This window comes from Megalops cyprinoides, chromosome 7 (genome assembly GCF_013368585.1).
Source record: "Megalops cyprinoides isolate fMegCyp1 chromosome 7, fMegCyp1.pri, whole genome shotgun sequence".
Taxonomy (NCBI): Eukaryota; Metazoa; Chordata; class Actinopteri; order Elopiformes; family Megalopidae; genus Megalops; species Megalops cyprinoides.
The window spans coordinates 35,860,094-35,873,748 of NC_050589.1; the positions used below are offsets into that span (position 1 = coordinate 35,860,094).

The following is a 13,655-nucleotide window of genomic DNA, read 5'->3' on the forward strand; positions in this document are numbered from 1 at the left end:
AAGAAACACAAAGACTCTCGCCTGAAAGACAGACAGCGTCCTCAAACTGTGCACCCCCCCCCCCCCCCCAACTCCAACCCTACTGCCCACACACACACACACACACACACACACACACACACACACGAACACACACTCACAGTCATGCACACACACTCCCTTGCTCCCCTTTCTCCCCTCTCCATATGTCTGGGAGCACGTTACCATGGCAACCTCACCCAGGGCAGCAGAAGGAAAGGGGTGGGGGGGGGGGGGTGACTTTGTATAGCCGCGTAGGCATTGCGGGTGCTTATTTATACTTTTAGTTCAAAAATAAAACCATGGAGATGAGGGGAGGCAGTGGCCATGCACTGCAGGTATGTGCTTTTGTGCATGCAGCTGAGCTTGTCTGCTAGCTGAAGCACTATCGCACAGATGCAAACTTGCGAGGGACTGTTGGGACACTGAAAATACACACAATCGATCTTGCTGAATTTCCCCGCAGAGGTATCAGAGCGCTGCTGCTGTAATTATGCGGAATGCGTGAGCCCTTCTCCGTTTGGTTTTACGGTTTTCGTATGCGCAGCACCCAATATCTCTGACCAGGTCAGCCGTTCTGTGAGGGCGCTCCGCATTTTCGTGCCCATCTGCAGATCTTTAAAGGACAAGAGCCCCCTCATTACGAGCAAAAGTGCAAGATGGAGGTGATCACAGAGCCCGAGCTGAAATTTCCCCTCCTCATGTTCGCTGTGGCACAGCGCTTGCTGTGAGAGTGTCCCCCGAACACCCATATCACACAGACATTGATAGGCAAAAACACAGGGGTCCCCTTCACCCAATGGTTTAAAGAGGTGAAACTCCATGTGGGAGAAGGAGTAACCTTGTCACGGTCTCACCTCTGAGAGCGTCACTTTCTCCCTCCCTGGACTAGCAGGGCCTCCCCTCCCCCCATTTTCAAGAGCAAAATTTCCCCAGCACCCAGAAATGCTGAGTGCAGCTGTTTGTTTCACACACACAGAAAAAATTCGCTGAGGCTGTAATCTGTCCCCAAACATCTGTTCTCAGGAGTGGAAGAAGAGAAACAAGGGCTTGTGTGTGTGTGTGTGTGTGTGTGTGTGTGTGTGTGTGTGTGTGTGTGTGTGTGTGAGTGTATGAAGTGGTTTTGTGGGAGAGTCTGTGCAGTTTTTCAGTCCTTAAGTACACCCATTTTCTGAAGACCGCATTAACTTGTGTTTGTTTAATTGAAAAGATAGTCCTTTCTTGAAAGAGAAAAATAGAGAGACAGACTGTGTGTGTGTGTGTGTGTGTGTGTGTGTGTGTGTGAGAGAGAGAGAGAGAGAGAGAGAGAGAGAGAGAGAGAGAGAGGAGTGAGCAAGCACCAGGAGAATTCGGCATTGCAGTGAATGCATGAAAAGCAATGGAAAAAAAGCTGTTCTACACCCTCAGAAAAAAAGAGGGACAGAGTAAGAAAGAGAGTGAGGGAGGCAGAGAGAGACCTGAACCTTTCTTACTGTGATATGGACAAGGGGGAATTCATAGAGTGAGAGCTATCTGCAGTCTGTAGTCCAACATCTGAGGTTTTCTTTTACATTTTCTTTTCATCAAACGTATTCCTTTGTTCTTTGTTTGGAGAGACAACATCATGTGATTATCCATCACTTGGCTCTGGTGATCAATATTGCCTAGTCCTAATTAGGAAAAGTAATTGTAAGTGATACTGTGACAATTCCACAATGAGCAAATCACAAAGTAAAACAAAATTCAGCCATGTCCAATGTGCACGTTATCCTTCCCTTGTTAGAGGAGCCTTAGTCAAGCCGTAGACAAAAACAAATAAATACTTTATCGAACTAAATGAAGGGTTCAATCTGAATGCAATTCTAAAAGTGGATGCATATTTTTATTGTACATCTGCTCCACTCGAACTTTAAATTAGTAGCACAAAAATGTGCTTGTTCCGCTCCCGCTTACTTGCATACGAAAACGGCATAGCAGCGTCTTTTTAAGAGCATAAAGACCACAAATTGGAAAATGGAAAGTGGGTTTGGAAATGGAGGAAAACCTTTCTGTCTGAATCAAAATCAGTTCAAAGAGAGGACAACACGTGTGGGCTCTGTGGCGCAATGGATAGCGCGTTGGACTTCTAGTCAAGCACTGTGAGGAGTGATTCAAAGGTTGTGGGTTCGAATCCCACCAGAGTCGGCCCCTTTTGGGCGTATTATAACAGAAAGGGGTTTTAAATACTTAAAGGTTCGACTTTAAAAAAGTTCCGAGTGGTAAAAAGAAATTAGAATGGCATACTGATATATGAATACCCGATGAAGACGTCTTGTTATCGCTATAATATGTCCAGCAACAATTTACCGTCACATGCCGTTGATTTTTGAGAATAAAATGAGAATATATTAGGACAATTCAAGATAAAACCAGACTTTCCCACGCTGCGATGCGGTGTTATTTTCCGAATAGCAGTTTCAAGTATATAACGCGAAAACGGAGTTCGGCAAGTAAGTTAGAGAAAACTGTAGCCTACCTGTTGCTTTATACGTGCGATCTCTCAAGCGAGCTCTCTGAAAACGTGCGTGACAGTGCACCAAGGCCTTCTCCGTCTTATAAATGCGTAGTTCATTCTCGATGCAGGGGCACTGACAGCCGGATGCCTCAACAGGATTTATAAGTGAGCCACGAAAACAATATGATTCACACATCGTTTCAAAATCAACGTATAGCTTGTAGTGCTTCTGAAATTGTATAGCACATGATACACGACCGTATATAGCATAGATGTTGTGTGTTGTATAAAAGACTTCCTTGTGTGCTCCCCCAAAAACCTGCCCCCAAAACCCATTCCCCAACCCCCAACAATGTGACCCTTAAGTAAAGGGTGAACCAGCAGCAGCATGAGCAGAAAGTGATCAGATTTAAAATGGGGTGGATGTGAACAAGGGCCAACACCATTGTATAACACTAACCTCTCCAACAGCCACTGAATTATGACTGGCCACAATCCCAAAGGGTTATATCTTGTGTATGCTTGGCTATCTGGTTTTTAATTTGTTTTCATCTGTAGCCAATCGGCTGCTGACGACATATATCTGAGCACTGCTCTTACTGCTATGTAGATTAGACCACTGACTCCAGCCTCAGGTATTTTCCACTTTTGTACACACCTTTCCATAGGCAATTCCTTTTCTGTTACATTGTGTGGAAATCAGGGCTTCTTTGTACATGTTATGAGTCTTCAGACTGCTGTGTGTTCAGAGGTTATCCCCAAAGCAGCCTTTATGCCCTGACATTTTATCCTTTAAAAGTTCTGGGCACATTACTGGTCACCAGTGCTGCTGGCATTGCAGTCTGACGGGTTTTGTAACGGACATTTTGAAAGATAATCCTGCCAGTTCTGTTAGTGGATCAGTCTCCTATCTGGGCCAAGTTTTGTCTGAGGTTGCTCTCTGTCCTTAATTTGCAGATAATTTTTACTCCAGTGAACATTTTCCACTCAGTGAGCTCAGCTCACAACAGCGATCAAGTTTCGAAAGCTCTTTGCACCAAATGTCTGTTCAGCTCCATAAAACGGAGTGAGTTTGGAAAGTCCTTTGCATCAAATAGGGTGACCTAACATTTAATATAACCATATACTATTTTGACCAGAAATAACATAGGGTGAAGACATGGTTAAGGGGCTGAACCTGTGACTTGTGACCTGTGACAGGTGTCATTTCCAGGTGGATAACTGTATTATTTAGTTCATCCTGTATAGGTGTGTCCAGTAAACCAATATGTAACAGTATAATTAATACAGGAATATATTACTACTTTTCTTTTCTAACTATTCTTCACATGTCAGTGACTATTGAACTCATCCTGAGTCAAGTTCAAGTTAAGGACTAAGCAAAAATCGACAGCCCCCATCTCCCAAGTTCATTTTTCTCCTAAGAACATATTCTCGTTTTTTATTTCTGTTTTTTTTTAGGTTTATAACAGAAATAACAATAAAAACGTTATGCCATCTAAGTTTGTATCATCATGCCTGTTTTGTATTATTCCGTCTAATGCTTTAATCTTTAGGCCACCCCGTAGCAATTTTGCTTGCATTCTTTATTTGATTACACTTGATTACAATTATCCTGACTGCTGCTTCACTTCTTTGTGTTGTATTCTGTGTCATTACAATTATGAAGAGCGCAACGCTAATTAAAATTTGATTGATTGGTATTTGAAATAGCACTGTACGTTTTAATCATATAGCCCTGTAACAAATGTCACCGCAGGTGGCCACAGTGTACCCATTCCCGTATAACTCCACGTATCTCTGTATAGGGCAATAATTCCCCGTCATTAAAACATCTATAAATTCTATAAGCTATTTTGTCATTGGTGTGGATGCTTGGACTAGAGGCACTAACTCACGTCTTACCGTAGATAAAGTTTCATTTTATTTTGGTTGTGATGGGCTGCAAAAGTTCTATGAAGTATCCAAAAACCACGTAAGTTTTTGGAATTCATTTTATGTTTTCAAGCTAATAACGTCCATACTGTTGCCTCAAATAAATCTTTCAAATTCTACTTTCGTTTGATTAAAATAATTAACTCCAAACACTTTACGTACTGTATATAATGAAATTTATTCAGTAATACATTCAAAAAATGTCTTGACTTCGAGAAACATAAAGTTACAATTCTTTTTAAGACAGACTTAATATGCTAATATATTGCAAACATTGAATTTCACTGATGTTGCAAATACTACATAACATTTTACAGTAGTATTAACTTTTAAATAAACTAAAGAAACAAATGAAATAAATATGATGAGCACATCATGTAGGTAAAACGAAGTTAACTCTAATTTAAAAATGAAGTTAACTCCATGTCCTGCTTATAGTTCTCGTTGCATTTTAAGTTGTCAACAGGCTGATGATAAAAACAATATTCAGAAACGGTAGGCTAATTTTTCAGTGTTAAGTATGTGTTAATAGCAGATTTACCTGAAATCAGTATCAGATGAAGAAATATGCTAGTGCATTTAATATGTTCATCTTCTTTTACTGCAGAGACATAATACTGCCTTATTTCAAACATAATGCATAATTTCACGGTGTTGTGCGTTTTACGATATAATTCAATCAAAATGTACATTTCTTCAGGCCACAAACCTCCACTATTAAAGTGGACTTTCAGCTGCTTAAGAGAGCTCGTATGCACACATTAAAGTTCCGAAGAATTTCAGTGAGAGAGAAGCAATGAGCTATAAAGGTAGACTTAATGAATGTTTGGAAAGCTATAAATTGATAATCGTGTAAGCTAACAGTGCGTTTCCCTCATTTCCATGCGTTGGAATACACCAAATGTGCTACAAAAATAATCACGCTTCTAATAAAATGTCCATATACACAGAACCGTATCTGTTTTATGGCACTCGAAATATTTCTTTGATATCCGCAGTAATTTACATTATAGCGTGAGTATGTGACAACTGAGCAGTTCTAGTACCAGAGTGCTGTCAGCGCTGCAGAGAGGTGTGCACACAGATTTGAATTAGTCTTTAATACAGATTTTAGGCGATCAAATTCGATGTTGAAACGTGGTCCTAATACTACGTCAAGCAGGTTAAAGTTGACCAGTTCAGGCCAACTGGTCAACAAAATCTCGCAGCAAACGGAAAAGACATAAAACATAATCATAACAAATAATTGTTTTGTCAATTTCAGAATATTTCCAGTTTAATAATGTTTATAAAAACGTCTATAAATGAGGAGACCGTGCAATGCCGACATTAAATAAACTGACAGTATTACTAAATAAGTATAATAAAAAAAAATGAATAAAAGGCTCTAATGTACTGCCCGCGATGGTTTGTCTGATATTTAAGAGCACAAGAGCAGAAATATGAATGAAAAGTCGCAGTAATGGTGCCAACTGTATTGCCACAGTACAATTATCATTGTTCATAATCAGAAAAATATTTGTCATAACATATTCAGGCGGTTACTATATTTATAGGTTCATTAAAAAAAGTTCAATAAGAAAACATCAAGCTGCAAGGCGGACTGTTGTTGTATATGTTTAAGATCAAATTCGCACTGGCTGGCGGTGCTATTTCAGGGCTTGTTAAAAAATTGGGGCAGACGTATAATAAAAAAAAAATTATCTGTCAGAGAGGTAAACAAAAGCGCCACTGATGTTCCGTAAACGTCGCACAAATATATGCAGACTCTAGGCTCCCCTCTCCTCGAGGACCATTGACCGGGTCAGTGTTGTCCCGAGGCGTGTCAGAGGTCAAGAGGTGAAAGGTGAACTCTAGAGTAACAGCATATATTAGCAGGATTGATACGTGAACTGTAAGTACCATGCTTAAAACAAATAGCTGCAATATATTGAATCGTGTAGACTAGGTTTGGGCTGTTTAATAAAGCAGTCTAATTAATCACTTTTCATTGGAATGTGTCTTAATTTCGCTCACGATGAAGGTGTATTTCACATCTCACTTTTTACATTTGAATATTTACCCAAACTTTGTGAAAAATATCTAATCTCTCTCTCTCTCTCTCACACACACACACACACACACACACACACACACACACCACCAACAACAACAACAAATAAGTGTGGCCTTCAGTGCAACGTGCATTGGATTCAAATTATACGAATAATAACACCATGAAAAAAGGTATAGAACGGTTTCAAAAAGCAACATATTCCAGACACCCCACGGGTTAACTTTGTAAAAAAATCTTCATCTATCGTGTTATTATTCCTATTCGTATATATAAACGACTCAAGTTTTTTTCATCCTAATTTTATTCAGACGTGAATGATGAATTTAGCGTTGCCCTAATTCAAGTGTGACTTTGGTATCCTTTCAAAGACACCTTAAATGTGTGCAGCACATTGCTTGCTTGAAAGTTTTATTTGTATTTAGTGCTTTTATTTATCTTTTTAGACATAAAAATGATTTAGCATTTCAGGAAAGAGCAGACAATACTGTATTTCAAAGACAACTGAAGGTATACAGTATACTGTCTGCTAGGAACTTGCTGTTTTTATTTATCTTTTTAGAGATAAAGTGATTTAGCATCACAGGGAAGAGTAGACACAGCTTCGCAGTTTATCTCCTTAAACGTAATCATTTGAAAACAATCACGTTTCCAAACGTCGCAGAGCGAAAGTAGGACTATTTCGTTTGCTGTCACGATAGATTTGGAACAAAATTAATGGCTTACTGAAAAATTAGTGAGTTTATCCTTTTAGATCGAGTGGCGTCTATATCTCGATCAAATATAACGAACACATCATTTGTTTCTACATTATTCGTTGTAAGAAAAGTGGACTTAACCTATCAGAAATAATCAGTAAACATATGAGATGGCAATGGACTGGTTTGAGCGTCGCACCTGTAAATCACGTTACCACTTATGAAGCACGCGATTGCAGTGAAACGTTTTTTTCCGTCTTTTCGTCTTTAACGGTTATTTATATAAAACACTTTGGCGAATGCATTCAAGTACATAGTAACTGGTGCCAGACAAATTATAGGTTGATTTACTGGAGGACATGACAGTTTAACAATATGCCATGGCCGCGGTTTATTGTTTAACGCGCTAGGGTGCATTAAACTCCACAGTGAGGTAGTAAATTACTAGTACGTAGTAAATATGCTGTTATGTGATTTTAGATGGTCTGATATAGGGCAGTATTTTGTATTTAAAGTTCTGTTTAACGCATGCGGTGATTATAGTCAAACAACAAGAATAATACGGAATCAATACTAAACCTGTCAGTAGATAAATCTATATCAGTCACTCACTCAACTATATTGATTGTAAAAATATTAGTATTATGAATGTACGCAACCAACAGGCGGCTGGACTGTCTGGCTAATCCTTTGCTCGAGTAGAGTAAAGACGAACTGTTGAATGTTTGTAAAGAGGCTCAAATACGTGAACAAATCTGGATATTTCGAGAGTGTGATTCGTGATTTAAATACAGGATTATCCTGATGATGAAGAAGGAATGAGGAAAAGGAAGAGGGAGTAAAAATGAAGGAGTAGAGGCGGAATACGAAGGAAGACAAGAGATCAACGAAGGGGGTAAAAAAGGAAGAGAACTACAGCTGAAATGGGATGATCACTTTAGTCGTTCACAAGCAGCCTCAGATTATTAATTAATCAGATACCTGAAATATCACCTAGCCGTCAATTTTGGAAATGCAACAGTTATCTTATATTATGCCATTGTACAGAAGCATCACATTAGAACGATTATCTCGTAAGATGCATTAATGTATTTATGCATGATTACATACGCCCTGTTCTGTCTGCATTACCCAGCCGTTAAAAAAACATGCCAATAAAAGTTGATCTAAACTGCTCTATCATGTCTAAAACAATCAACTCCTAACCAATACAGCATGATGCTTGATAGAGCTTTGATTCACTGTGTTATTGTCGTACTATGTATGTACGGGTCTAGATAGAATTACTGTAATGTAACCAGCTACTTTGCTTTATTTATTTAATAGAGCACAATGACGCGAGGAAACGACTTAATTCGAAAACGATTTGATGGGAGTGTCCAGGAAATTGCGACATAAGCTTATTCATTCAGTTCTGAAATGGACGCTTGCTCTTTTAACGCATGCACTTGTGAGTGAGGAGCGGGTAACTATACAACATTCTTACAGTTTCCACTTTAACGCCGTTCATCTTTCACGCAGTGCCGAGTGGCACTTTGATGTCAACCAAATGAAAAGTTGGTGTCAGCGCAGGTTCATTTCCTGGCACTCGATTTAACCTGTTCGTGCAATAAATTCCCGAATATAAACGGCTGTGGAGAAGCACTTTGTACGTTGACAGCGCCTAACCATAATTTAGGATGACGAGAAACACCGATCATTTGGCGAGGTGGTTTATTTGCAGATAAAAGCAGTAGGAGAAGCATGAATGGTACTTTGAGAGTATGTGGGCATTAATGGGATATACCTTGAGTGTTTAAACGTGTGAGAGCGCGCGTGTGTGTGGGGCAGGGGGTTAAAGCTGACATAGTATCACCTTGTAAGTAAACACTCCTTTAATGGCATTGCTTTTGGTGTACATCTAAACATGTCATATTTCTTCTACAAACGGCAAACCGAAGTAAACGTTGAATTAAATCTTGCCAAAAGTCCTGGGGTAGATTCAAACAAGACTCTCAAATGGAAGTCTCCCAGAGAATAATAACAATGGTACCAATACGTATCATAATTACATAAATTGTTTCAATTTCCAACATATAACACAAACATCAGAGGGTCTGTTTTCGTTCTGCCATGGTCTGCCCTTTGGTCAACCTAATTAAACTACTGGAGTTAGTTATACTTTTAATTTCAACATTAATGGCAAATTACGTCAATGTATCACAAGTTACAAATACATTTCCACCCGTATTTTCAGTTCCAGAGCTTAAATCTTCGGCTTCTATACCACTGACTGAATACAGTGTAAATTTCTCAGTATGAGTGACCCACAGCAACAACAATCAGACAAGGTTAACCCTGCCATCAGAAAGTCAAATGGGTAAATGGGACTTAGGGCAGTGGCACTACAGGCCCCATGTCAAGTCGCCAGTATCAGATTGAAGCGTGAGGCGGCAGGTGGAGAGGTGTGTGAGATCAGTCCCACTTGACCGAAGGTGAATTCTCTTGGCAGTGAGAAGATACCAGGAGTCCAAGGGTCAGACCCCACTCGTTCTCTCTTCTTTCCTTCCTGTCAATTACAGACGCCTAATTGCTTTAAACGCAAGTATCCACGCTTGCGCCTGAGTCGCTGCAGGACGCTGGCGATCTCCACTCGCCTGACTCGAGCTGTTTTTGCTGTTTGATGATGAAATCGGTTCGCGGAGTCCCGTTGGCAATATTCCCGGGTGAGGTAAACTTTTTTTAAATTGTCGTATCGGTTAACTGTATCCAAACCAAAAAAACCTTCCTCAACAACATGCCGTAAGTTTCCTATAACGGGATTCGAATTTAAAATAGGAAAATAAGGAAAAAGGTAACATTACACAATAATCACAGTAAATTACAATCATTAAAGAGCGAACATCATAGACAACTCATAAGTGGCTACCCTCATATTGCAAAAGGGGCATTTCATATGAAAATGAAAATTCCTTGGGAATCGTAACTGGTTTTGGGATTTGACAGAACTTAAAGATTTTTTTCAAGAATTCCATCTCTAAGAGTCGAGTAAGTCCAGAACATGACAACCAAGGCTTCCGTTTCAATGCAATATGTTGAATGAATACAGCGTAAAATGGCAATTTCCCGATTGATATAATTAATTAATTATACAAAGGTTAAGACGTGGAAATGTGCTTATTTAGACGTGTCCTGCTCGTCCGCTTTTTAACCTAAAAAGTCATCCAGTCTCGGAAAAAAGCGGAAATCATAGAGGAGCCGCTGGAAGGCCCAAATCAGCAATGTTGACAACTGAGATATAAGTCCCCAAGACAGCAGGAACGTATTACTTTTCTCCTCGTCCATAAGGCGCAAACACTTATGATTGACCCATATATGTCACATGGCGTCATCAACACCAATCACAATAGATGCACAGAGAAAAGCACCTCAGGTATACGATGCTAGGCCGAAGCAGCTTGTTGACATCACCGATTGTATCAGTGCGGATTTTGCTAGTGTAAAAGTCTCCTTAGTGAGCAAAACTTACTGCACTTGAGAAAGAAACAGGAGAAGTCGTTTCCTCCTCGTTCTAAATTGTGAAAGTCATAGTCACCAACTACTGTAAATTTAATGAACAAAACGGCTGGATGAGATTCAAACAAAACATTCGCGGAAATAAAGCACGTAATTAAACTCTTTGCTTTAAAATACGCACACATACAGCCTGATTTATGACTTCCAAGTTAATAGAATTGAGGATGGCCAAAAGGCATAAACGAATCAAGCTAAATATTTGAGAAATGACCCCGCGTACTTGAGAACGGTCAGCCAGTCAGGGAAATGACTAGGCCTACCACGCGGAGAACGAAGAAGCAGGAAAGGGAGAGATCGATACACATTGCCTCAGTCATCTGGGAATCCAGCCCACAGTAATTCAGGTGCTGTCAAAGCATAATTGAGGAATGACGCACAGGGGAAGTATACACTGTGCCGAGAGATAAAGTGTACGAGACTTTGTTCACCCATTGGATATGTATTGTAGAAAATGTATACAGTGCTCTCCATATTTATGAATATCTTTCATTAAAAAGGAACAAAACACGATATGACCGAAAAAATGTGTATGGTAACTTTTTCATACTTAGATGTTTTCAAATCCTCTACTTTAATCTTCACAGCCTTACACATAGCAAAGTCATATTATTCAAAAAGAATTAATTTTACTCCAGAAAGCACATTGATTACTCATACTCATTGCTCACACCTTTAGGAAATCTTGTAAAGAAATTCCAAAAACAAACCTATGTAAACATTCTGTGTTTTAGGATGTTCAGTAGAAGCTATAGAAATTTACAGATGCATCCAAAGACCTCTGTTTGACTGGGCTGCAAATGATAGACACATAAGTAATTCCTTAGTGGCATCTCAGGGGACTGCAGGAAAATGTTCATTTACATTCACAAGTTGGGAGATAGCTGTAAAAATTCACAAAAAGCTGAATTTACCAGACTCCACTGTAGTGTCCAAGAGTTTGAAGGCTACTGCCAGTGCCAACCCTGTCAGAAAGATGTTGCCACTACAGGTTCTGAATTTGAAGGCAACAATGGGAGAATTCAAAAACAAATCAGTATCTTCAAAAGTATGTCAAAAAATACCATTGGATGCCACCTGCATTAAAGAAGCATTCAGGGAGAATTTGGGTCACAAGGTAAAAGTCTCTTCCGAAGGCAAACTATAAAAATAGGTGATTGAATTTATCAGCCTAAATAACAAGCAGAAGCACAGGTCAGATGGAGTGAAAACTGAAAATAAGATTTTAAAACATGACCCATTCTGTTTTAAGAAGGTAACATTTATGTTGAGAAAAAACAATATGTTCTGAAATATAGTGAAATATAGGTCTATTAATTTTTTGGATTTTTTTTTTGCATACACAGCCCATGTTAACAGTGAGCCATGAACTCCAAGACATGCCAGGACATTATGGCCCAGAGTTGTTTTGTTCGACAAAGATGCTCATGCTTGGCCAAAACCGAACACTGCAGCATAGCAAAAATCCAAAGCATTATTCCAAATCTACAAAGAGCTGGTTTATGTTCTTAATTGCCCACCTCAATCCTGAGACCTCTATACTATCAAATACTTGTAGTTTGAAGTGCCATAGAATTGCAGAACATAAGAGGAAACACATTGTCAATGATATCCATGGCAGAGGTGGCTTGACAAAAGTGGTAATTACAGGGGTGTGAATAAATATGACCCTTGTGTTTTCTGGAATGAAATTCCTTACTTATGAACAATATACCTTGTACTGCCATTAAGATTAAGGCATAACAAAAATATCTTGTTCCAACATAGGGACACACACACACACACACTTACTATTGACAATACATATTCGTTATTTACAATAATAACAACAACAATATGAGCCAGGTCATTTAACATTACTAACTTTTACATGATAGCCACACAGCGGGACAATTATCTAGTGCCCAAGGCTCCAGCTGTGCACGGATTTTCAGTCAACCTGGGAATGAAACCTGTAAGTCAAGTTCCTATGCAACACGACACCCATTAAATGCAACATTAAATGCCAATTAAATGTCAATACATTTATTTATTATAATGAATACATGCAAACTAATTTGTGTGTGTGTGTGTGTGTGTGTGTGTGTGCATATGTGTGTGTGTAATTCAAATATTGCCATTCATACCAGAAACATGTTAACATGCAGCAATATTTGACTGATCTATTGGGTTTCCTTACAGAGAGTCATTTTATTTCCTGCTCAATGGCCTTGGGTCAAGGAGGCCCCTAAATGAATTAAGGAAAGACCCGTTTCTGAGGTCAGTGTAACTGCTGTGTGTCCTGGGACAACAAGACCCCCTTGACCCAGGAACCCCTGTAACCACACTGCACACATATTAGGACAGCTGCCAGTGAGTACTTCACAAAGACAAATTGGTTAAAGATATTGGGTTTAGTTAGCTAGCTGGCTCTGTGGCTGTGGCCCACTAGCTCTCATTTTATCAAGCTGATTCACTACGTAAATGAAGTCAGCCTATTTTTATGGTACTAGTGTTGTGCTGAACTATAATTACTAGCAAGAAAAGTAAAAAAAAGCTTGTTGACTGTTTTAATTACCCTATTTGTAGGAGTTGTGTGGCTGGATTTAAAATAAAAACTAGGTCATGATTGTATTATATGGCCATGTCCAGGGCAACATACAAAGCTTTCCTTTTACATATTATCCCTTTACAGAGCTGGATACATATCAAACAAATAATGGCACATTTCTCAAGGAGAACCGCAATCCCCCACCAAGGATTTAAACTGACATCCTTCTGCTCACTAGCCCAGGTTCCCTCACCACTATTGCTTGTATCAATCATTCCCCGTGATAGTCAGGGCCATTGGAGCAAATTTACTTTTGTGTAACTGTGCTTCCCAACACAGGGGAATGCACTTTAGGGGCACTCAAATTATTTATAAAAACACATATTCTCTTTTTTT

General features: G+C 39.3%; 1 non-coding gene across 1 annotated transcript; it reads left to right on the forward strand.

Moving 5' to 3' along the window:
* Window positions 1-2,088: 2,088 nt before the first annotated feature.
* trnar-ucu lies at window positions 2,089-2,181 on the forward strand. Its single transcript has 2 exons — window positions 2,089-2,125; window positions 2,146-2,181. It is a non-coding gene; the product is annotated as a tRNA-Arg (tRNA).
* The last annotated feature ends 11,474 nt before the right edge of the window (window positions 2,182-13,655 follow it).